Genomic DNA, 24,268 nt, shown 5'->3' on the forward strand with positions numbered 1-24,268 from the left:
GTTTCAAGAGAAGCAAAGGGAGAAATGCCATCCTTTTAAAGTGAAAGTGTTTTATAATAAATAAATACAGCAATCAGGATTTGAAGAACCTCCCTCCCAGAAAAAGAAAAATGCCCTGATTTTAAATTACCAGTTTCATTAAAAAAAAAAAAAAAAAAATCCCATTTAAAACTAAAACATCATATTAAAAAAATAAACTACCAGGAGAACACATTTTCATAATCAGATCCTTTTTTTCCATAAAAAAGACATAAAACCTTAAAAATAATTAAACTTTTCTCCAAAACTCTTTCTTTTAATTCCATAAAGCCCTTTCTAATTAAAATACAAATTCAGCAACAAAAACGCTGTAGCTTTTCCACTGCTATTTACAAACCAGAAACACACTTTCATCTTTCCCACACTGAGGAAAAATTGTTTAAATTTAGGTTGAAGCACTGACTACTGCATGAGTCTTCATCAGCAAATCACCGAGGGCAAGTCTAAGAGAAGAGCATTGCATTGCATTTTCATTCTGAAAGCAATTGGTTTCATTTGGAGGGGTTTGTGGTTTTTTTTTGTTGTTTTCTTTTTTTCCCCTTTTATATAAGTAGTGCTATAATCCATCTCATCCTTCTCAGGAATTTACCTGTTAAGTTTTCCTCTCAGTGGTTAGCACTTTCCACTGGTTCAACTTTCTTAGGAAGTTGTAGAAATTAAGAAGGAAAGCCAGAAGAAAAGAAAAAAGAAAAAAGAAAAAAGAAAAAAAAAAAAAAAAAGAACAAAGAAAGTGCTGATCCGGTGCCTTGGATGAATAAGTCCAAGAATGCTGGTTAAAGCCCACTAACACCCGAGGCTCCAGTGCTGGCACCCACAGGTTTGGGGGGGTTTAACCTAGCTCAGTTCAATAGTTTGTAAGTTTTAGGAACACAGTTTCCCAGATATTTGTATCCCTCATTCCACAGCAATGCGTGCTAACAGCAGCCTACCATATCTGAATAGAGATGGAATTGACTTGAACCTACCTTCAACATATGTTGGTTATTTGGGAAACAGTTAGATTAATTTTTCCTCGTCTAAGTCATTAAGACAAACACCATTTTCCATTACCATAGAAAAAGGGCCCAAGCACAAGCCAGTCTCAACTTCAGGGATGATGGAGAAGAAGAGTGCCTCCAAATACCTGAGGACAAATGCACTTTCTGCTCTGTTGGGTCTTATGGCACAATGACAAATGAGAGTCCCAGCTTGCCTGCCAAGTCCTTCCAGGTATTTCATGCCATCACACAAGCTGATTTTCCTCCTTCAGCCATGACCACGGCATAGCCTGGCTCTCTCCACTTGTAACAGGAGCCCAGCCACCACCAGTGTTTGTGCTTCAGCACCACAAAACCAGGATGACAGAGCATCAGTGCAGATTCGATGGCAGAATTTGCTAAAATTAAAAAAAGGCAATATTACTCATCTGCGGATCAATGTCATGAGCACTTCAGGTAACCCAGGTGGGTTACAAGGAGCAAACTCCTGACAGAAGTTAATTAGGAATAAAATGCCCACCTAAATGATAAAATAGTGCAAGCTGTGATCATGATGCCCTTCATGAGCACAACCTGGTTGCAAACTCTGAGGCTTTTGCCCCTTCTGTGTGCCTGTTTGAGCCAAGCTCAGTTGGGTGCGTGCTTGCAATTCTCCCTTGAGCAGTTGATCCGGAGAACTGAGGGCTGTTGAAAGGTTCTACACAAAAAAATAATAAATAAAAATAAAAATAAAAATAAATACTGAAATAGTTTATAAATCCTAGGAGGGAGCACAACTGCACAACACTTTTGGGACAAGGAGCATTCTTTACTGCAGTTCTTTTATCCTGTGATTTATACTCTTCTCTTCCACCTATTACACGGCTACAGCACTCAGTTCTCCCTTGCAAGAATTCACTGTTGGCCTCAGACTACACTCTCCCTGCCAAAGCAACACTGTCCTTGGGTTTGCACGGGTCTTCTGCATCTGTTTTCTGTGCAATGTTGTCAACAAATAGCGTTAAATTCTGTGGATGCATTTGTTCTATGGCCCTTGGTGATATGACAGGAGTTAATGCTATTTCAGTGAGAAATTGGAAGCATCCCGTGACAGTCCGCACCCCAATTCAGAGGGTTTGGGTGTAACTCAAAGAAAAGCTTGAGTTTATCCTCCCTCAACCTCTACCCAACCACTGCAATGGAACAGATCCTTGTAGGAGTGGAAAGGATCCACACCCGAGGCCTGGGAGACCTCTTTACAGAGGTTCAAATCCTGGTTGTGATTGTCCCTGAGCTTGGAGGACATGCATAATTCAAACACAGGCCAGCCTTTTGGAAATGATCCACCATAACATTAAGGGCACTAAACTTCTGTTTATTAAGGTCTTATGACACTGGCACACTTGATAGCTAGATCTGATATTATTTTTTTATGCTGCTCCTGAACATATTTCATTTGATTTTGAAGCCTGAAATCTTGATACCGCTGCAGCTCCCTGCGTCCTCCTCCCTCTTTGGCCAGAGTCACAATTAGATCTTCAAGCACATTTCCCACCCCTGCTTCAAGCAGAAGGCTGAGCCAAGTTTCTGTCTCGCAGCACAGGCAGGTGGGAAGGATCACTTTCACCTTCCCTCCTTTAATGCTGAAGCACACGGGTTTTCCCCAGAACACAGTCACAACAGGCCACTCAATTTTATACTACTGCTCTACTCTCGCAATTGCCTGATTTGATCCTCAGGCTAAATAAACAAACACCCAAGCTGCCATTAATGCTTTTGATTCTGCAGTTTGCACACCTCCACCAGCAGTGCTTTAAAGTTTCGGTGACGGCCCCTCCACCTCTGTCTGCCTGGTCAGAGCAGCAGCCATTTGCTGGCAGAGATCAGAGCAGAGCATCAGAGACCGAGTCCCTCGGGCGGCCTCTCCAATCCCATCCTCTGATGCTCCTGAGCCTGTGCCCAAAATGATTTTCATTTTTAAGAACGCTGTGACGGCAGAGAGAGCAGCAGCTCTGAGGCGAGTGGTGGCCCCGTGGTGGTGGCTGGCTCGTCGTTCCCCGGGGAAGTCTGCTCACTTCGGGCTTTGTCACAAGCCACTGGGAGCGTGACATCTTAAGGGACCCGTTTGTTAGACGCCAATGGAAATAATAACCTGACAGCAGCCCTCCCCTTAGCCCAAAGGCAACAAAAGCCACCCTAATTGTTTCCGTAGCAGGAAGTCCCTCTGGGGATAAAAGAAGTCGTACAGGATTCGGATCGCTTCCTGAATTTGTCTGCAGCTATCAAGCAGCACACGGCAGCACAGCCAGCAGCACCCCATCCCTGCTGCCAAGCACGAGCCCAGAGAAAGGAAAGGGATTCAGAGCCAGGGGATTTGGATTGCCTCCTCCACCATTCGCAGGGTGAGAAATCATTTGATATGTAGGCCAGCGAAAGGTCTCCTCTCCTTCGTCTAGAAAGACCCGTCCTGCTAATGCGAACAAAGGAGGAGACAGAAGTTGCAATGCATATTGAAGGTATCAGACAGAGAGAGAGACAGGCACAGCAGGTAGGGAGCCGATAATGCAGACAGGGGAAAGGAAAAAGGGAAGAAAAGAAAAAAAAAAAGAGAGAACTTTTAAAGATTCTTTCTAAGGAAAAAAAAAAAAGAATCTTCACTGTGCTAGTGCTTTTATTAGAACGCCTCTCGCTTTTTTCTTGCTCTCCCTTCCTGACACGGGAAGTTATGCTCAGGCTGACTGTGGCACTTCGCTGGGACACCGCATTGTTCTGCCCCCAGACCGCTCCCTCCACACCCCGCTATGCAGAGCTCCAGCTGCAAGGGCTGCGGATGCTCACGGTCCCCACAGCGAGCAGAAACCATCACCTGCAACAGGATTTGGCACGCTCGCCTTTCCAAAATCAGGGGAAGGATACAAAGCAAGGCTGATGTAAAAAGATACGGGGCAAGGGAAAGTTCTGCCTGTTCTTCCTCTTCACGGTGCTATACCAGAGGCAGAGGAGGTGCCTCATTTTTGGAGCTTGAAATGCTGTTCTTCCTTGGAGCGTGCCAAAATTCAGCCAAGCAAATCAGGAGTTCACAGCAATTTAGCTAGTCTGGTGTTGTTTTTTTTTTTTGTTTTGTTTTTTTTAAGAGTCACTTTTCAAGGTAACTACTGTCACTCTGTGGGACCTGTATCGTTACTCTCGGTAATACAGGAGCAACTAGAAACCCTGCGGAGGCCTCATGCACAGACGGATTCCTGTCCTGAGGTATTTGCAGTCAGAGATAAGACAGACAAAACGCAGAACGCACGAATAACCCATGTTTTACAGGAGGTGTAGGAAGGCAGACTGCAGGCTTGACCTGTGCCTCTCCTCCAAGGGAAGGGTATTTCCCCGTGGGAAGCCATGGAGGTGCTGTGCCTGTGATGCTGGCTGCAGCTGAGGGTACCCATAAATGATGTTTATCTAGAAGAAACCACAACTCACATGCCCTGCCAAATAATACCTACAGGCCTACCTGCAAGTGGACAATCAGATTTTTTGCTATGGCTTTGCTCAAAATGACATGTAGTTTTTTTCTTCTTCTTCCTTTCAGTTTCATCAGCTAGTATGGAAAATAATTCTAGGGAAAAAGGCACAATTTCAGTCATAAAGCAAGACTTACTCTGCAGCTTAAGGTCTCTTCACTCCTGTTGAAAGAAGTTATGTGGCCCCTCTTTATTTTAGTTTCCTCCTTTGCAACAGGGCTTGCATGTGGCACAGTGTGCACCTAGCACCTCCACTGTGAAGGCAGAAAGCAGCACAGGCATCGATAGCATGACTTACCCTTTTCTCGTGCTGTCAGGACAGGCAGTTAAGGAAGAATCCTCATGATCCTAACACCCTGGAGAGAGCAACATGACTACCAACCAACAAGTTCAAAACGATAAGCTACAGCTCCCCACCAAAAAGGCATTTCACCCTGGTCTAGCAAACTGCACGTCCAGAATCCCCTAAAAATGCTGCACGAGCCCAAGGCTTTGCACAACTCTGAATCCAGTTTAACGTTGCCAGTCCCAAATGAGGTTACCAAATCAGTGAGCTCTTTCAGAAATCAGAGTCTCAATTGTGAACACAAAATAATACATTTTCGGGCACTCACAAGAACATCTGGACAAACTGAAACAGTCAAATTTTGTGTCTGGAGAAGAAAACAAGTCCATTTCTGTACTGCAGAGCAATCTGCTTGCTGGTGCTTCTGAAGCCTAAGGGTACTATAGTCTCTCTGAGAACAGTGGTACAGATATTGAAGAAAAGCAGAGAAATGAATGTTATCATGTCTCAGTTGCTTCGGGCCAACCACCATCAGGTAAGATCCCAATCTCAGCTGTCAAGAACCTCTGGAGGAACGGAGACTTTCCACAATGCACAATGACAGCAGGATGCTAAACCTGCAAAGGCCCCATCAGTTCAAGTTTGGTTGGCCCGCGTTCTGTAGGAAAGACTCGTGTTCCTGGAGAGCACATACACAAAATTTTGGGGAAAACCTACTGGGAAAGAACACAGTTGTGCTGCCTGTTTGTGACTGTTACGTTAACACACAGTTAAGCGTGCTCACTAGGAGAAAAAAGTAGTCTCCAGTAATGCACACGCTGTTAAAACAGATACAGAGAGACCAAAAAAACACCACAGTAAAAAGATTTTCCCCAAAACAAGAATTACAAACCCACAACATCAAAAGTTAAAATTGTATTATGAAGAAATTCTCGTGTTTTGAAGAAGACAGACACTCGAGCAGCAATGATCCTAATTAAAGCCTTCTGCATGGCCCATGGCTGTTACCCACAGCTCCTCCATGCAGGGCCTGGAGGCCTTTTGTCAGGAAAGTAGTCAGCAAATCTGTACCTGAGCCCACTGCACAGGGCTCAGCACGCTGCTGACCTGCCTCTCGGAGAAAACGTGTAGGGAAGAGACTTGTGACCACAGGGGGGAAAGGCCGAGCTGTCACCCAGGGAGCTGCATACAAAATGGTTGCCCAAAGCCCCATCCAGCCTGGCCCTGAACACCTCCAGGGATGGGGCATCCACAGCTTCTCCGGGCAACCTGTGCCAGGGCCTCACTGTACTCTCAGTAAAGATTTTCTTCTTAATATCTTATCCAATTTTCCCCTTTTTTAGTTTAAAACCATTGCTCCTTGTCCTATCACTACACTCCCTGACAAAGAGTCCCTTCCCAGCTTTCCTGTAGGCCCCCTTAAGGTACTGGAAGGTCTCTGTAAGGTCTTCCTGGAGCCTGCTTATCTCTAGGCTAAAGAACCCAACCTTCTTACCCTTTCTTCATAGGAGAGGTGCTTCAGAAATTTAGTAATTTTTATGGCTCTCCTCTGGACCCTCCATGAGGGTCCATGTCCTTCTTCCACGGGGGTCCCAGAGCTGAACTCAGGGCTCCAGGTGGGGTCTCACAAGAGCAGAGCAGAGGGGACAACCCCCTCCCTCAACCTGCTGGCCATGCTGCTGTTGATGCAGCACTTGGCCTTCTGAGCTGCAAGCACATGTGGAGCTTTTGATCCCCCAGTACCACCAAGTCCATCCCCACAGGACTGCTCTCTATCACCCAACCTGTATTTGTGTTTGAAATTGCCCTGACCCAGCCTTAGGGCCTTGGACTCAGCTTTGTTGCTGTTCAAGCACGTTGTTCACCCAGGCCCACCTCTCCAGGTCCCTCTTGAGGACATCCCTTCCCACCAGTGCCATAACCACACCACAGGGCTTGGTGTCATCCCCAAACTTGCTGAGGGTGCTGAGGTGGAGAGGTGATGGTAAAGGCATGGCTTCCCAGGCAGAGGCGGTGCACCCAGAGCAGCAGCAGACATCACGTCAGACTGTGAATGTTCCCTCAATAACTTTTCCATGCCACCCATGCCTCCTGCTCATTACCTGTGCGTACCAGTTCTGCGCCTAAAGGTGAAGTTAAGCCTATACCTTTCTGCACAGTAACACAGCTGAGGTGAAGTTTCACAGGCTTCAGCTTGCTTCCACATCCGCTGAAGAGTCACGCTGGAAAATCTTAAAGAAGCCATAAAACACTCCCTTCTGGAAAGAAGCCACAGGACAAATCGTTAAGCAAAATTGACTTTCTGATAGAGTTTAGGTCCCTTGGACTGGAGTGGCGGGATTTCAATTGATGTAGTAACTATGGAAGCCTTAAGTGATTTCCAGAAACTATTTCAGTCATTCACATTAAAAAAAAAAAAAAATCAAGAAATTCATCATGTTATGCATAATTTCTCTTTACTTGCCCAAAAGCTATGTCAAGTCAAAGCTTAAGAGGAAATTAACTATGGGTATTTTTAGTATTTGTTTCCTAACCAGTCCTTTTGGTACTCTGTTTGCATAAGAAATGGAAGGTAGGAGGTTCGTGTGCAGATGTTGCGCTCCATTGAGATCATCTGCCATGAGACAGAAAGCAGTTTCAGCAGTCAGAAAAAAAAAAAAAAAAAAAGTCTTTTGAGCAGCTTTGCCTCCAGCAGAACCTTCTTTTTTTCCCACATCAGCCACCACTTCCCCTAGGCAGAACAAGTCAGGAATGGTAAAACACTTGCATCAAAATGTGCAACTGCAGACGTGCAACTGCAAGCGTCCAACCACTTGTAATTAAGTTTTACAATACAAGTGAAAGGGTATGCCAAACTGGGGAGAGTTAGCCCTGCTACCTTACACCTTGTAAGTACAAAATCTTTGCAGAATGGCTTGTTTTGCATGAAGCGGATCACAGTTCTGCTCATGGATCTGAATGAGATGTAACACCACCAGCTGGGTAGATGGGGGGAGAGCAGTGAGCATCATCTACCTTGACTTTAGCAAGGCTTTTGATACTGTCTTCCATGACATCCTGATAGAAAAGCTGAAGAAGTGTGGGATAGGAAAGCTCTGCAGGAGGATCTGGATAGGCTGCACTGATGGGCTGAGGTCAACTGCATGAAGTTCAACAAGGCCAAGCGCTGGGTCCTGCACCTGGGGCGCAATAACCCCAAGCAGAGCTACAGGCTGGGAGATGAATGGTTGGAGAGCTGCCAGGCAGAGAACGACCTGGGAGTGATGGTTGATAGTCGGCTGAATATGAGCCAGCAGTGTGCTCAGGTGGCCAAGAAGGCCAACGGCATCCTGGCTTGTATCAGAAACAGTGTGACCAGCAGGGCTAGGGAGGTGATCGTCCCCCTGTACTCGGCTCTGGTGAGGCCGCACCTCGAGTACTGTGTTCAGTTTTGGGCCCCTCGCTACAAGAAGGACATCGAGGTGCTTGAGCGGGTCCAGAGAAGGGCAACGAAGCTGGTGAGGGGCCTGGAGAACAAGTCCTACAAGGAGCGGCTGAGGGAGCTGGGCTTGTTCAGCCTGGAGAAAAGGAGGCTCAGGGGCGACCGTATTGCTCTCTACAGATACCTTAAAGGAGGCTGTAGCGAGGTGGGGGTTGGTCTATTCTCCCATGTGCCTGGTGACAGGACGAGGGGGAACGGGCTTAAGTTGCGCCAGGGGAGTTTTAGGTTGGATCTTAGGAAGAACTTCTTTACCGAAAGGGTTGTTAGACATTGGAACAGGCTGCCCAGGGAAGTGGTGGAGTCACCATCCCTGGAAGTCTTTAAAAGATGTTTAGATGTAGAGCTTAGGGATATGGTTTAGTGGGGACTGTTAGCATTAGGTCAGAGGTTAGACTCGATGATCTTGAGGTCTCTTCCAACCTAGAAATTCTGTGATTCTGTGTGATTCTGTAATAGAGGAGTGGACAGCAAGGTGGGTTGAGAACTGGCTGACTGGCCGAGCTCAGAGGGTGGTGATCGGTGGAGCAGAGTCTGGCTGGAGGCCTGTGATTAGCGGTGTTCCCCAGGGGTCGGTGCTGGGTCCAGTCTTGTTCAACATCTTCATCGACGACCTTGATGAGGGAATAGTGTCTGCCCTCAGCAAGTACACCAATAACACAAAGCTGGGAGGAGTGGCTGACATGCCAGAAGGCTGTGCTGCCATTCAGCGAGACCTAGACAGGCTGTAGAGATGGGCAGGAAGAAACCAAATGAGATTTAATAAGAGCAAGTGTAGAGTCCTGCACCTGGGAAGGAACAACCCGAAGTATCAGTACAGGCTGGGGGACGACCTGATGGAGAGGAGCTCTGAGGAGAAGGACCTGGGCATCCTGGTGGACGACAAGTTGACCATGAGCCAGCACTGTGCCCTTGTGGCCAAGAGGACTAACGGGATCCTGGCGTGCATTAAAAGGAGTGTGGCCAGCAGATCAAGAGGGGTGATCCTCCCCTTCTACTCTGCCCTGGTCAGGCCTCACCCGGAGTACTGTGTCCAGTTCTGGGCTCCTGGTACAAGAAAGACAGGGATCTCCTGGAAAGAGTCCAGCGGAGGGCCACAAAGCTGATATGGGGCATGGAGCATCTTCCCTGTGATGAAAGGCTGAGAAACCTGGCTCTGTTCAGCATGGAGAAAAGAAGACTGAGAGAGGATCTTATCAATGTGTATAAACACCTAAGGTGTGGGAGACAGAGGGATTTGGCCAACCTCTTTTCAGTGGTTTGTGGGTACAGGACAAGGGGCAGTGGCCACAAAATGGAGCCCAGGGAGTTCGGCACCAACACGTGGAAGATCTTCTTCACGGTGAGGGTGACGGAACACTGGGACAGGCTGCCCAGGGAGGTTGTGGAGTCTCCTCTGGAGATATTCAAGGCCCATCTGGACGCCAACCCGGGCAGCCTGCTCTAAGGAACCTGCTTTGGCAGGGGATTGACCCGATGATCTCTGGAGGTCCTTTCCAACCCCTACAGTTCTGTGACCTCGCACAAGCTGCAGCCAGTATCCCTGTCCAGCAGCACAAACAGATCCAGAAGCAGCCCTTAGCCTATGTCAGGTGCCTGAAGTTGGGTAGTATAAATACTCCTCCTTCTGCAAATGGCCAGGAGAAAATCCAACAGGCATCTATTCGGCAACTTGAACTTCATTTTTAATGCAGAGCATAGCTGAACAAGGGCTTCAAATCAAGTACTGGTGGATCCTTGCATTTCTGCCAGCAAGGGGGTGGATTCTGCCCAAGAAAAGGCTCAGGATACAGTCATCTCTCAGCAATGGCTTTGGTCATCATCTTCTCTCAAAAAGAAAACACTGAGAGCAGAAATTGGTTGATTAATTCGCCTGCATAACGTGGAGAGGATTGGATCTCTCAGGCAAAAGGTAAGGTCTACCTGAAGTTAGAGATGGGTCTCTCACAGAGCTGCTAAAACACAGACATTACACTGCAGAGCGGGGGAAAGAATGAAATCAGTGGGGCAAACCTGGACCCTAACACCCAGAGACTGCCAGCACCCACTCAGACACAGCAGACAAGCCCTGGACAAGCTAAGGTTTTCCACTATGAGTCGTGCAGATCAGCGTCTCTTCACAGTGAAAGGCTTCAGCTAAATCCTGTCAAAATTGGAACTTGTAGCTTCAAGAAGGCAAAACTCCCAGAGTCTCTTGCTCTACCCCTGAAAAAAAAACACATTTAGTGCCTAGGAAGACAGAGAGATGCTAGCAAAATGAATCTCAGAAGCATATGTGAATAGAGCCTGAGTTTTAGCTAACCAAAAGCCTATATGCCTACCAAGCAGACCAAAGCCCTAAGCCCACAAAGAGGGAAAAGAGCAGGGACTGGGGGAGCGTGGCAGCACGCTGCAGAGGTAGATGGACTGGCAATGCAGGAGGAAACCCTCTCCTCCCTGGAGGTTTCAATTCCTAATGAAACATGAAAGGGCAGAGACATGACAGCGTAAAAGCAGCACCTCTTTTCTGGCTGGTAAATACTGACTGGGCACGGTGGAGGCCCCCAGGCGCTCGTGTCTAGTTCCAGCAGTGCATCAGAGGGGTTTTGATAGTCTCTAAGCCGCTGCTCCCATCCCTAACACATACAGCGTGTATTAATGTATTTTATACATTTTCTTTGGCTTGTTTAATGGAAACGGAGGCTTTCAATGAACAGGCTGGCCGAGCCAAAGCTCACAAATACCTTGCTACGCTGTCTATGCACTCCTCTCTCACTTCCCTGTTCCAAGCCCTCAAAAAAGAGCATTTAAGCGATGTTTTTTTTCCCACTTGGCTCACATGGAAGGTGAGCTGATCTGTGCTGTGAAGTTCTATATTGGTTCCTCTTATTTTTTTCAGCGACCAAAAAGGGAAGGAATAGAAAACAGCCTCTTTAAATGAAATATGCCCTTGTCAAAACAATTTAACAAATGGAAAAGGCATGCCCATTATGCTGGTTTTCCAGAAGTTCGTCAACCTCGCTGTTAAATGTTAGCACGTAAGAAAAATTACTCTATTTGTTCTTTATGGTTTGTTCCTGAGATCAAAGTGCTGTGGGCTGGAGGGTGTTTGACATCCAAGAAACACTCGTTGCTGCAATATTGTCTGTAGTGTCTTTTGTTAGTTTTGTTTCTTTATAAGGCTTTAAAGAACAGCAGTCAACACTTGCAGCACATTGGCATCCCATCAAATGCCAAACTCGTCCTTTTAGAGCGCATGGGAGGAGAATATTTTTATGGCTCTTATTATGGTTTTCTCCTTTCATTAGGTCCTCTGATAGAAGTAGCTGGAAAGTGTCTTGCATCCCAATCTCCTTTCACTTGCAAGAGATTGGTCCAACAGTGAAGTCAACACTATTCATCCTTTATTTAAGAGGAGTTAGAGCCTTATATAGATAAACCCAGCAGTTTGTTTTAGACAAATATATAAATCATGAGGAATTTTTTTTTTTGAAAAAAGTTTGTTGTTCAACAGATTTTTTTCAGTAGTTTTTATTTAGCTCCTATCAGATGGTGGATGATATTCAAAGGGCTGGAAACGTATGTCAGTAATAAAAACAGCTTTATTTAACCAAACCAATTCAACTGAGTGAATTAGCACGCAGGGATGGTTTGAATAGAAACATTTTAACACCTATGGCGCAATTTTAGAAACGCAGAGTTTCAGTGGAGTTCAGTAAGCTAAGCTAATATGATTTAAAAAGCAGCTGCTTCAAACCCCACATCAAGATAAGGATGGAAAATTTGTTTGCTGTTGGGAGGTAACCAGAGTTACAAACACATCCTGCTATCTGCAAGTAATTATTCAAGTGCAAATAGACTCTCTAAATACGTGTATCTTGAGGAAAAAAAAAAGTTTCTCCAGAAAATGGCATTTTTTGCAAAACAATGAAGTAAACCACAACTGGTATCCCAATTTTGATTGGATATAAGCCTACTTTCCTGTTAACGAAACACACCCCCATAAGTCTATTTTAAGTGACACTAAAACTTAGGATGTCTATGTTTGAATCCTATTTGAGACATACTTGTTACAGTATTTTTGAAATGTGTGCAAATAAAAAAAAATGACATCTGCAGGCCATAACAACCATAAACCTAGGATGATCACCTGGCTCAGAGTCTGATCCCTGGCTCCCAGGAGCAGCTTTGCTCTAGATAATCTTTTATAAACTTACTGAGTTTCATCTTCACTTCTGCTACATCTTGCACCCCCCACTGCTCCCATGCAGTGTCTGTTCAGAGTTTGACTGCTTTCATAGTCAAAACCTCATTTCTTAACCCTAACCTATACGCAGTCCTCGCCAGTTTATGCCCCTCTGTTCCTCTGCCAACACAGGCCTTCAGTATAAAAAGTTACTTTCTGCCATGATGTATTTAGAGAAAAATATATATCTATACACACACATGCTCCCAGGTTTTCCCTTGCTAAGTCAAGCAAGCCTACTTTTTCTAGCCTTTGCTTGTAAAACCACCCATCCATTCCCCTGATTATCCCAATACCCTTGGCTAGGCAAGCTTCAGTTTCAGGTCATCTGTCTCGAATACTAATGAAAACCATACACAGGGTCTTAAACAAGGTCTCATTAATGAACACTGTATGATGTCAGTAGTATTTCCCTATCTGGACATACTGTTCCAGAGACATCCTAGGATTGCATTCACCTCTTGCACATCTTCACAGCTGAGTCAGCTCATGAGTGTTTCTCGGTCATTCCCAGACCTCCCAGCTTCAAGCAGCAGGTGTCAGTAATAGCCCCCAAATGCACGACATTATCCTCTGTGCTCATTAGTTTGATCCCAGTTGTAGCCCTCATTCTGTGCATGATCCCAACCCCCTTTCATGCTGACGAGTCCCAGCTTTGTGTCATCAGCACATCCTTGATTAGAGACTTGGGAAGAAGCACTTCCCCAGGGTGAGCTCCCCAGAACATAATTAACAAATCGATTATTCTGAGCATTAGGTACAACCTGCCCTAAATAACTTTCAGATCTATGAGAAAGCCTCATCTCTGCTCCAAGGAGTGAAAGAGACAGCTGGGTAAACTCAAGCTGGGAGGAGATGCTGAGTGTACAACCAGCATAATTACATTGCCTCTTCTGTGGGACACCAACAGCAAGTTTCCCTAAACATAGCTCAGTGGAGGTGAATATAACAAGAAAGACTTCAGTGGGACAAAGAACAGAGCTGCCATACATTCACAGATAGATAGTCCACATTTTAGAAGCAGCATGGATGATGGTATGGCCAAGTTTGTGCATAAAAATAACAGAACAGCAAATTAATTTGATAGAACAAAATCTAAATGACAAAGACACTGATTATTTCTAGCAAAAGCCTTTCTGCATTGAGGGAAGACAATGCAGAATCCAGGAAGGTGCAAGGGCCGGTGGGGATCTCCCCACCAGGAAAGGTGCAGATTCACCTATAGTGATACAGAGAAGTTAAAACGGTATCTTTAATTGTAAGGTTCAAGAGAAAAAGATGGAAATTAAATGTGTTAAGAAGTAAATCTGTTTTTGTAAGAATAAAAACTCTCCAGTTGGGAAACTCCTGAGAACAGAAATTTTCAGGGGGAGGAAACCAATGACATTTTAGAGCAAATAACAAACAGAGCAAGTTTTACTCCACCAAAAAGCAATTTTTCCTTTAAAGTCAACCTATCTTCTCCTAACCTCTTCCTATTGTAGTAATTCTTCATCCAGCAGAAACTATTCCCACCTTACAATGTGTTTAAGAATGATGTCAAACATATTACACCGTGCTGAAATTACTGATGTTAAGTCATCCAATAATCAATTACATTTGAGGCATACTGTCAGCTCATCCGCCAAAAAAAAAAAAAAGCAAACACTCTGATTTACTAAATGTGCTTGTCATTTTCCTTCAAACAGAATCCCCAAAACACTCTCACATTTTAAAATTGCTTACTAGAGCAATGACAGAGACTTCTTCATGAAAGCCAACAAGCACCATAGGCCTACAATGCTCTCTTAATAAAGAGCAGACAAACAACAGAGGAGTCTCCAGACTGCTGTGGGGCCCCAGTCATGCAGCTGAATGATGGAGAGCCCAGTGATGTATCCAAGCTCTTACTGAGCTAGAGCTTGCTACAGGGATGTACTCACACTGGATGCAAAGAGACTGCTCTCTCCTCCTCCCAAAGGATAACCAATTCCCATTCAAAAAACACATCAATACCAAGAGTGGAAATAAACAGAAACAGAATAGATCCCTTTTGAGTAACTTGCCTAGTAATTATGAACTTAAAGCATATAAATTGCTTTCCAGGTGGCAGCATTCTACAGTCAAATGAAGAAAAATCACAATGATCTTCCTTTTCTGTTGCTAAATACTAAACTCAACTCATTTGGATGGACAAAAGCAAGTACTTACAGAGATTAAACAAATCTCTCAGATAATTGCATGCAGTATCTATTTGAACATACTCACACTTTTTAACTCTCTACATAAATTTTCTTAGGTTTTAATTAAATCTTCCATATAATATGATGCATAACGAAGTATAATACATAAATGTTATTGAATTTAATCCTTTATACAGGTGCACATATTTCTATACGTATAAACACATTTTAGGAGAAATTTGTAATACACTTCGATCATTCTGCATTTTTACAGTGTCATTACGGATAAATTACAAGATGCTGAAAGATTGAATGAAAAAGTTCATATTCTACAGCTCTCAGAGGTGTTAAGAACAACACAGTCAGGAAATGAGCTAACAAAAGCCCACTCTAACATTTGAACACTAGTAATAGCAGCACATAATACTTCAAGTAAAAAGAAATATGAGAACACAAGTAATAACAAGTAATATTTAATAATAAATTTACAAAAATATAATAACATGAACAATTTTAGAACTTGTGTTTCATGAAATATCACAACTGTAGTGTGAAACTCACTACCCATTGGTTTTCAAAATGCTGAGCAAGACAAAAGAGAGGAAAAACTCTTAGTGGTTTCTCTGAGGGCAATATTTCATCTAGAATATACAGCCATCTAGGCAAAATCTTTATTTCACCTTACCAGAGAGAATATTGCTCATTAGCAGGTCCCTGTATGCTACTTAAAGACCCCTTCTGCCTCCATTTTGCAGGTGAACAGCATGAATTTATTTTTCATACACTATGAAGCTCCTCACAACTGGCTGAAATTCACAAAGTCATCCCACCTCTGCCCAGATAGCACAGCCTGGACTGTCCAGCTGCAGCCAAAGAACCCACTGCTCCTGTTTCTGTTATCCCTGGTCTATCTCAAACAGGCTGCTGCAGTCCAGCAGAGCTTACTATATTAATTGCAAAACTTTTCCTAACTTTCATCAGTTAACACCAAAGCATTAGACACATCTAAAACATGTCTGCTGTGGTAGCTTAGAGAAAGTATCTCAAACACTGTTCACTTTATTTCTTGAACCACCACCCTACCTAACATATCTCACGTGCCTACATTTTCATCTTGGACTGCATCTGACCAATCATATTGACCAGCATCCGTGGCAATCCTCTTCTCTAACCCATTCCACATCACCACAAACGGAAGAACAAACCACAGGTATACAGGAGACTGAGAGCTACTCAAACATAAAAAGGCAATTCAAAGAGGATTCCCTCCAAAATATCATGTAAGCATACATGAGAATTATCAAATGTCAAATTACAGATTCAGGTAAAGTGAAAGAAATCCTGGCATTTGTATAACATCATGCTCACCAAAAGATATTCCAGTAGCTAAATCTTTTTTTTTTTTTTTTAAACACTTAACTGTACAGTTGTGTTAAAAACAGAAATAAAATAAGGAAAAAGTAATTTATTAGTGACTTGAAAAAATTTCATGTCCAGAATTCACCATTACACTCATCTAGTCCGACTTCTACACACAGCACAGTACTGAATTGCACAGAGTAACTCCAGAATTTAATCAATATCTTTAAAAGACTCCTCAGAAGCCTTACAGCCTGAAAGGTCTAAGCAGCACATCAAACAAAGCCATTAGATTTCCCTGATTGCAATTACAACCAACTCTGGCAAATTTTATCTGCAAACAGCCACTTTTAAAGAAAAAAAGAAATGCAAAGCTAATGATCTGAATCCCATTCACTGACGTATGACTTGCAGTTTCATTCAGAACTTAAAGACTGATAAACAGTCACAAGTTACAAATTTCAGATCTTTTGGTGAATGCCTACCTTTATTCTTTTTTTCTTCTCCTTCTCTGCCTTTTCATGAATCCGTATTCAAAAGTGACACATTTGTTCAGTTCAGGGAGATTCTTCTCTCTGGAGGGGAAATAATTTTTATCAGTAAGACTCCCTGGTGATCAGGTAGACTTGGAACTGCTGTTAATCAGCCTTTTTGACATGGTAGCTTGAATAGCACTTCCCATGATGCTTTGTGTGTCTACCTTAATTCTTTCCTTTTGAACTCACCATGACTTATAGGTGTCTTTTTTTCCTTTTGTGTGTCTGAAGTTATCCCTCTATTAACTTTAATTGGAAAGGTACCTTTTGTTCCCCTAGAGTAGTCATATACTAACCACTGAACTCCCTAGGCTCAAATTTCTGGGGTAGCAAGAGTTCAGTTTTCTGGTAACTCAAAAAAAATTTCCTAGTGAAAGATTCAAGGCTTTTATTATTGCTAATAAAATAAGTGATATTTACTCTAAAGATGAACTGTTGCATCCATTTGTATCAGGAAATATAGAGACTGCTGGTGCATGTCGCGATGAGTTCAAAAGAAAAGAACTAAGGGCAGCCAAACACACAAGAGCATCACAGAACCCTGACCTTCGCCATCCACAAACTGCAATACAATGGGTGCTGCTAAAAATTAAAAAAAAAAAAAAAAGAAGCCATTTTCTAAGTCACTGAGGAAAATAAAAGCTGTTTCATAACAGCAGTAGAAAGAACAAAGCTTTGTTTCCTACAGACTTGGACCTTCTCCCAAACTTCACCACCTGCCCTCGTGATACTACTGCCAGCAAGAGGCAGGACACACTCCAGCTAGTCTGCACCCCTTTGCACCCCAATTAGCCAAGTAGGACACAGCCAGGTAGTTACCAACCATAACATCCCCTCTCCACATGCAACTGCTCTCATGAAATTTGTCAGAGCTTTTGAGATTGCTGCTGTGCTTCTAGGTCTAGAGGCAGCTGCACAGAGGCCCCAGAATTTTCTTTGAAGGGGAAGGCAGACACATGCTTTGGGCATATTTCTTCAAGAAACCTAAGATATCCTTATGCATTTTGTTTCACATTGAAAAAGTTTAATGGCGGCTACTGGCGCCATGTTTACAATAGCTTACACAGACATGTATGAGACAATCAAATTCACTCTGTTCAGTACAAGCTCTCTTCATATCTTTCACTAGTGACAGAGAGAAATTAACATGTACTGTATACCTCCTAATGTGTACTGAAGCCTCCTTTCTCAGCTACAATGATGTGAATCATTTATCTGACCTCCTCATCAGCAGCCAGATAAGGTACAAGCAGATGTGACCAAGATTTCTACATGCAGTGCTGACCAGATTAAAAGTACAACCATACCTTTAATAATAAAGTGCTTTCCTCTTCAGTCTCCAGCCAACCACAATCTGAAATGCAGGTAAAATTTTATCAGGTTTGCAAACAGCCTAATTCAGTCTATGAAACTACCTGCGCTTCCTTATTTCTGACTACCTTATTTCTCCCCTCTCCCTTTCTAGCATTGGCCACATATTACACACTCAAGGGGTTGGACCCTCCTAAGAAATCACAGGCCCAAATTCTCCTTTGCCAAAAAGCTACGAGGCCAGGCCACAGGACAGGCCTAAAAATTGCATCTCATCAAGTTTGTGGCAGCAGAGCCAGTGAGATTGCAGCAAGCCATGTTAGTTTTTCAAAGCCACGCATCCAGGACACTGCGGGGTACCCCTCGGGTGAAGCAGGCCTGTTGCATGTGTGTCAGTTTGGGGTCCCTGCAGACTGAAAAACAGAGGAAGTTTCCCTTTAATCACCTCAACTACAGCCCAGGCAGCTGTTTCTCCCCCAGAATCACCTCAACCCTGACCCTCAAGGGACACCCTAGGAGTAAAGACTGCTGCAGACTCCCCACCCCAACAGCAGCGCTGGCCAACCCCATGCAACCCCAACACTTCCCGTCCCCGATCCCCCATACTCAGTCTCACCCCCACAGAAGGCAGCATGGCCACTGGCATTACCTCAGCACAGGGCTGGGGAGCGGGGCTGCGGTCACACCCAGCAGCTCCTCTGTGCCGCCCCTTCCTCCTCACACCCTGGGCTCTCCAGGGGCTGCAGGGCAAGATCTGCTGCGTGCCTGGAGCACCTCCTGCCCTGGCTGCTTGCAGGGCTGCTTCTCGCACTCCTTTTCTCACTGCCGGGCAGTGTTTGGCCCTTGCTGAGCTCTGCTGTCTGTGAGGAGCCCACCTGTGGCTGAGGGACTCAGCTGGGCCCTGTGGTGGGGCCATGGGGGGCCAGCATGGAGCAGCCCTGGCCTCACCAGCACGGACAGCTGCACCTGAAGGGCCCAGCTAACGGCTGTGAGGGAGATAGAAATGAGAACAGGGCTGCTGGGACACAGCAGGTGATTTTTAAGCCAGTTACACACATGTGGAAGCAATAACTGCTGAGGAGCAATGCCCCTGCCCATGTCTTTTTCAGGATCCTGGTAGCATGGGCCATTAGTAGCATGTGAGGGAGGTACCAGCTGCCTGGGCAGCACCAGTCAGAGGCGGTGTGGGAGCTCACCAGCACCCAGGCTGGCTGCTGGGAGAAGTGGTTAGCCTGCTGAAAGCAAGGCTTTAAATTTCTTAGAATCAGCGTGTATTTCCCTTCTTTTCTACCCAAAAAGGCATTGTGAACAGAACTTTCCTTACCGTGTAAACAAATTAATTTTGAGGAAAAAAAATAAACACTGTGGCTTTCCCCACTATGATTCAGCTCATTGGGGAAGTTTCTGGGAAAATGGCCTTGCAAGAATTTCAGTGTTCAGGACAAAAGTAACAAACAGTCATCAAAAGCAAATAAAAATGATCATTGAGCTAAAAAGAGATGCTCCAAGCCACCGTGGCACCAGAAGCCCTCTCTGCAGGGCCGGCAGGCTCGTCTTCACCCCGTGGATTGCCAAATCGCTTCTATCCCATGCTGAGACACCCCGTAAATGGGACAGGCACAGGAAAGGGAGAGCAGGGTGGGAAGCATCTCCTTTGGCCCCCAAGAGCAACCACATGAGCAAAAGAAAGGCTGTGGAGAGGGTGGAAATAGTCTTTCCTATGTGCTGCTCTGGGGGAAATCGAGCTCTTCCATTAGGAGAGGCAGAGAAGCAGGCCCCTACCAGAGGTTTTTGCTACAGGACCTGTGCTGTCGGGCCCTGCCTTTATAGGTGCCATATGCAGCTCTGCCCTGCACCAGCCAGCTCCTTGGGTGCCACAGGTCAGCACATTGGTCGCAAGCAAGGTGCCAAAGCAAAGGTGACTGCAAGAGGGAAATCCTCTAGAGAAAAGGCACAGGTGATCTTCCAGGTACAAAAATGGCAGAGCTCTGCAGGCTGCTCTGCAGTGCCCAGCCCCTCTAGCCCCACAGCCTCTGCCTTTGAACAGCCTGATGACTGATTACGGGAATCTCCCTTATGCAATCCCCTAAAATATGACATCTCAATCCTACCCCCATTCCTTTTTCAAAGTAAAAAATGGTTTTCCTGGCCTAATATGTTTATCAGTTAGAGTCTGAGCTAGTTATCAGTACAGGTTTGCGGTATGGAGCCTAGAATGGTTAGATTATTATCACGTCTTATGAAAATCAGACACAGCTTACTCTTGTAGCTGTATATTACAAGGGAAATATGTATAGAGAGATTGGTTCTCCTTAGATTGATATCGCTGAATTGATGCTGTATGAGGCACAACTGCTTAAAAGGTTATAACTGATGTAATTTTTGCCATTACAGGTAATTTATGGCTCCTGTGTGTCTGACTTGTCAAATCTTCTTAGAGAGATCAAACAGGGTCTGTTTGTCATATGCATTTATCTAACACTTGTTCCTCTGCAAGCTTCAAAACGCAATAGTTATTCTTTGCTTGGGTGTCAATTTTCTCGTGTACATCTTGCCTCTTGGTCCTTGTAAATGTCCTCCTAATGCAAACTGCAGAGGTGCTTCAGCAGCAAATAATGGGCAACACCTACCTCTACTGCCAGCATTTTTAAGAGAGATTTTTTTTTTTTTTCCAAAGAAGGGCTCCAGCCATTCAGATAGGTCTGACTGCAGTGGAAGTTCTGCACACAGATGTTTTAAAGCTCCAACTATGCCTCAAACCATGCATGCTACATTGTTTGTTTTCCCCTCAACTTTGCATAACACTGAACCAATCTCTGCTGCTGTGAAAGGAAAAAAAAAAAAAAAAAAGTTCTGGAGATCAAAATACACACCCAGTTTGGGAAGGGAGCAATACACTCATATCTGTATATTACAAACAAGAATTACATCCTCACCCCTCCACTTCACCACAAGGCGATGAGTTCAGCCCAGCTGTAATGTCCTGTCAGGTTGCAGACTTCTTTCTCATCTCACCTTGCTGGGAGTCATACTCTTCTGTATGCACTCAAGGCTAAACTCACAATAAAGGACACTGGAAGTTGTGCTGCTTTAGTTTACTGTGTGCAGACTACACGGTGTGCTGAGCAGGTGTAAGGGCAGACAGGCAAACACAGGAAGAGTCGAAGGCAAAGCCCACGGGGCGCAGCAGAGTTCAGCAGTACGGTGGGCTTAGCACCATGTAGCCTCTCTACATGGGCACACAGGGTGCTTGCTGGTGGGGAAAGGAGCCACAGAGCAAAAGAAGGGCCCTGATGTCCTGCTTTCCTTGCAGCAAGGCAGTATAGCCTGCTCTGCAGTCCAGTTTATATGCAACACACTGCACGTGAGTACTGTAAAAGGCAGGGAGCCCAACAGCATGCAGACACATTCACATTTATGGACTTTCTACCCACTCGGCTGTCAAAAAGCTGCATTTTTCAATGGCTATGAAGTGTGAAGTGTCTGGAAACAGAGTGCTCTGGCAAGGAAAAAACTTTACAGAAGAGCTTGGCCAGTTTAACTCTACATTAGGTTTTACCTTCCCATCAACTATGAAATGACAGGACATATTTAAGCAGGCAGTATGATAGGAACCCCAGAGAGAAACAAATAAAAAAAAAATATAATTAAAAGAACTATACTTTGCTGAAAGTTAAATCCTCTGCGTAAGTTAATTGAATCAGGTACCTCCACTGATATATCTTCAGTAGCAGGGTCTAAAGTATAGAAGATTTGTGCAGCAAATAGGAAATAGCCTGAAAAAGTACAAACAAGCCTTGTGTGCACAACAGAATTTCAACTGCCAACACACCCAAAATCTGGGGTTCTTAAGGTCCAAGGCTTTGGCCCAACAAAATGTGAGAATAATATGTATTTGAGAAATGCTGTTTCAGAAACATCCGATGCCCAGAAAAATTGTTCCTCATATCAGGGAAAATGTTGGTGTTGCTGATTGTTTGAAATGGCTTTAATTAGAATTAAAGACTGACAATCAAGCATAGCAATAAACTGTAAATTCCATCCACATGTTACAAATAATTTACATGCCTGACTACAGGAACTACAGAAGTATGTTAGTTGCAAAGCAACACTAAACCTCATAATTAATATCACTGATATCCTTCTGGAAATATGAACCAACTCTGTGGACATTTTCCATCCACATCTTTGTTTTTTTAGATTATTTGAAAAAACACAAGTATATTTATTCAAAATTCATGAAAAGCCTAATAAGTTTTATAATAAATGATTTGATTCTTCACAGATTAATTTTAGCACAGACTTATTTTACCACACTGAAAATAGAAATTTGAGATAGAAATCTATTTCTATCTCAAATATTATTCAAGCTGCCTCAGGAGCTGCCACTCCAAAAGAAAGTTTCTTTCTTCATCTCTTTCCTTCTTCCTTTCCCCCCTCTCTTTCCCCTCCTCTTTCCTTCTCCCCCAGTGCCTTACTTGAGATCTGTATTTTTTTTCTGCCCTGGGCTCTATCCTACAGCAATCCAGAATGGCGTATGAGAATCTGAGTACTGAAACAATGTTTTTGACAATATGTATTAGCATTCTGTCACTTGCCTCTAGGTGAAATTTCTACATTCTTCAGACTATAGAAAATACTAGGAAACTTAGACAGACACTGAAGCAGAAAACATTAATCTAAACTTCTTGGAAACCATTTCTGTACTGTTAGCAGAAGAAGACTCAAGGCAGAAATACCTGAAGAATCACCTACAAACTAGAAAGGAGCAATAAGGTTGAATGATTTTATGAAAAAGGAAGGATATCATCCTTCCTCTGGACATATTAGCCCATTCAACTAAACAAAAGACAAAAGTAACAGAAAAGAACAGGTGCAAAAATCATGGTTTTGAGACTTATTAGTTAAGACATCAAAAATGCAAAAAGAGTATAAAATATTTTCACTGCCTATATCTGCATGATGCCAACCTCTACAGTAAAGCAGGAAAGCAAGAAAGCAAGCAAGCAAGAAAAAAAAAAAAAAAAAAGCAGACAGACAAGAAAGACTTGCTCATTTATGAGCGTAACTACAACCTCACTGATACTATCAACACTTGCTGGAAACAATCTCCTAATGGGAAAGTGAAAAAATGTGGTTTATAAAAACATACTGAGGAAGGAGCTAGTGCTCTCATTTAGATAGAATTGATTAAAGGAAATCCATGTGTTAGGCCAGACAGACTTGACCACTGTAGATAGTTGAGCACAACAGTCCTGTATGATGGACACCTACATACAACAGAAATACCAAGTAGGTATGATACAGCTGATAGTGCTTACTTTAATTGACAGCATTAAGTTCAGAAAAATCATTTTACTGACAGGTTTTCACTCCAGAGAACTAAGGATTGTGATTGGGTTCTGTGCTGGTTTGTGTTCTGGGTATCACAACCAGAAAGCCTCTTACATTTTTCAGACATCAATTATACAAAATACTGACAGAGAGCCTTAGTAGCATGAGACATTAGTGTGGTATTTTTAGGATAGCAACACCTTCACAAGCAGAAAACAGTTGTCCTTATTACCATTTTTTTGGTTGGTTGTTTTTGTTTACCCCTGATACATTTACAACTTCTCCATAGACGGGCATGCCAGAAAATTTACTCTCTTCTACCCCTTCTACAATTTTCAGAAACACTTTGCACTCTATTACTGCCATAAACCTTTTAGAAACTGAACTTTAACTTAGGCAGTGGATATAGTGGAATTTCAGCTGCCTTATTCATTAGTAATGGCAAGAGCTCGTTTTCACTAAAAACATCTTTGACAATTAAATATACTGGAAAAATATACCTACCTTCCTGTAAAATATTACTTTAAAAAAAAAAAAACATTTCCATGAATTAATCCATCTGTGAGGGTTAGAGACCTTACTTTGAAGGCACTTTTGTTTTAAATTGGGAGCTTTCAGTCTGTGCTTGATGGGCTCTATGAGATCAGAGACAGTCGACTAGAAGTTATTCCATACGTGCTACTCAACAATGCATGAAAAAGTTTACAATAGGAAATGTGTAAACCTGGTTTAAAAAAAAAAAAAAAAAAAAAAAAAAAGAGTAAAATCCACTGATTTATGGCATCAGCTGGAAGTGTTAGTACAATTTATAAATCAATGTGATTGCATTAGTTCCTGCCACATCAGCAATAGTTTATTGATAAAACAGGCAGTGCAGCCTCTGCTAAGTCATTCCAGAATCACCATCTTGTACATTAACACTGCATGAGAAGAGCATAATAGGCAATGGGGAAGAGAGGGAAAATGGCAATGAAAGGCAGTGTCCTGGGGAAGAGCATCATCCTCTCCGACCAGCACTGAGCCACTATCAGAACTGGGGAGGAAGGTGTAAAGGGAAAAGCAGCAGGAGC

The 24,268-nt window shown here is 43.6% G+C and overlaps 1 long non-coding RNA gene across 3 annotated transcripts; it reads right to left on the reverse strand.

Moving 5' to 3' along the window:
* Positions 1 to 229: 229 nt before the first annotated feature.
* On the reverse strand, positions 230 to 19,051 carry LOC106015516 (uncharacterized). Of its 3 annotated transcripts, XR_005263893.2 has the most exons (5): positions 18,514 to 19,051; positions 17,861 to 17,907; positions 16,503 to 16,592; positions 6,941 to 7,051; positions 230 to 1,414 (listed from the first exon to the last, which is right to left on the reverse strand). It is a non-coding gene; the product is annotated as an uncharacterized lncRNA (long non-coding RNA). The 3 variants fall into 3 exon arrangements; XR_005263894.2 differs by lacking the exons at positions 230 to 1,414; positions 6,941 to 7,051 and adding an exon at positions 14,765 to 15,887 and having other exon boundaries at positions 18,514 to 19,017; XR_003495373.3 differs by lacking the exons at positions 230 to 1,414; positions 6,941 to 7,051 and having other exon boundaries at positions 14,765 to 16,592; positions 18,514 to 18,998.
* Between the last annotated feature and the right edge of the window lie 5,217 nt (positions 19,052 to 24,268).

The sequence above is a fragment of the Anas platyrhynchos genome, chromosome 2 (assembly GCF_047663525.1).
Source record: "Anas platyrhynchos isolate ZD024472 breed Pekin duck chromosome 2, IASCAAS_PekinDuck_T2T, whole genome shotgun sequence".
NCBI lineage: Eukaryota > Metazoa > Chordata > Aves > Anseriformes > Anatidae > Anas > Anas platyrhynchos.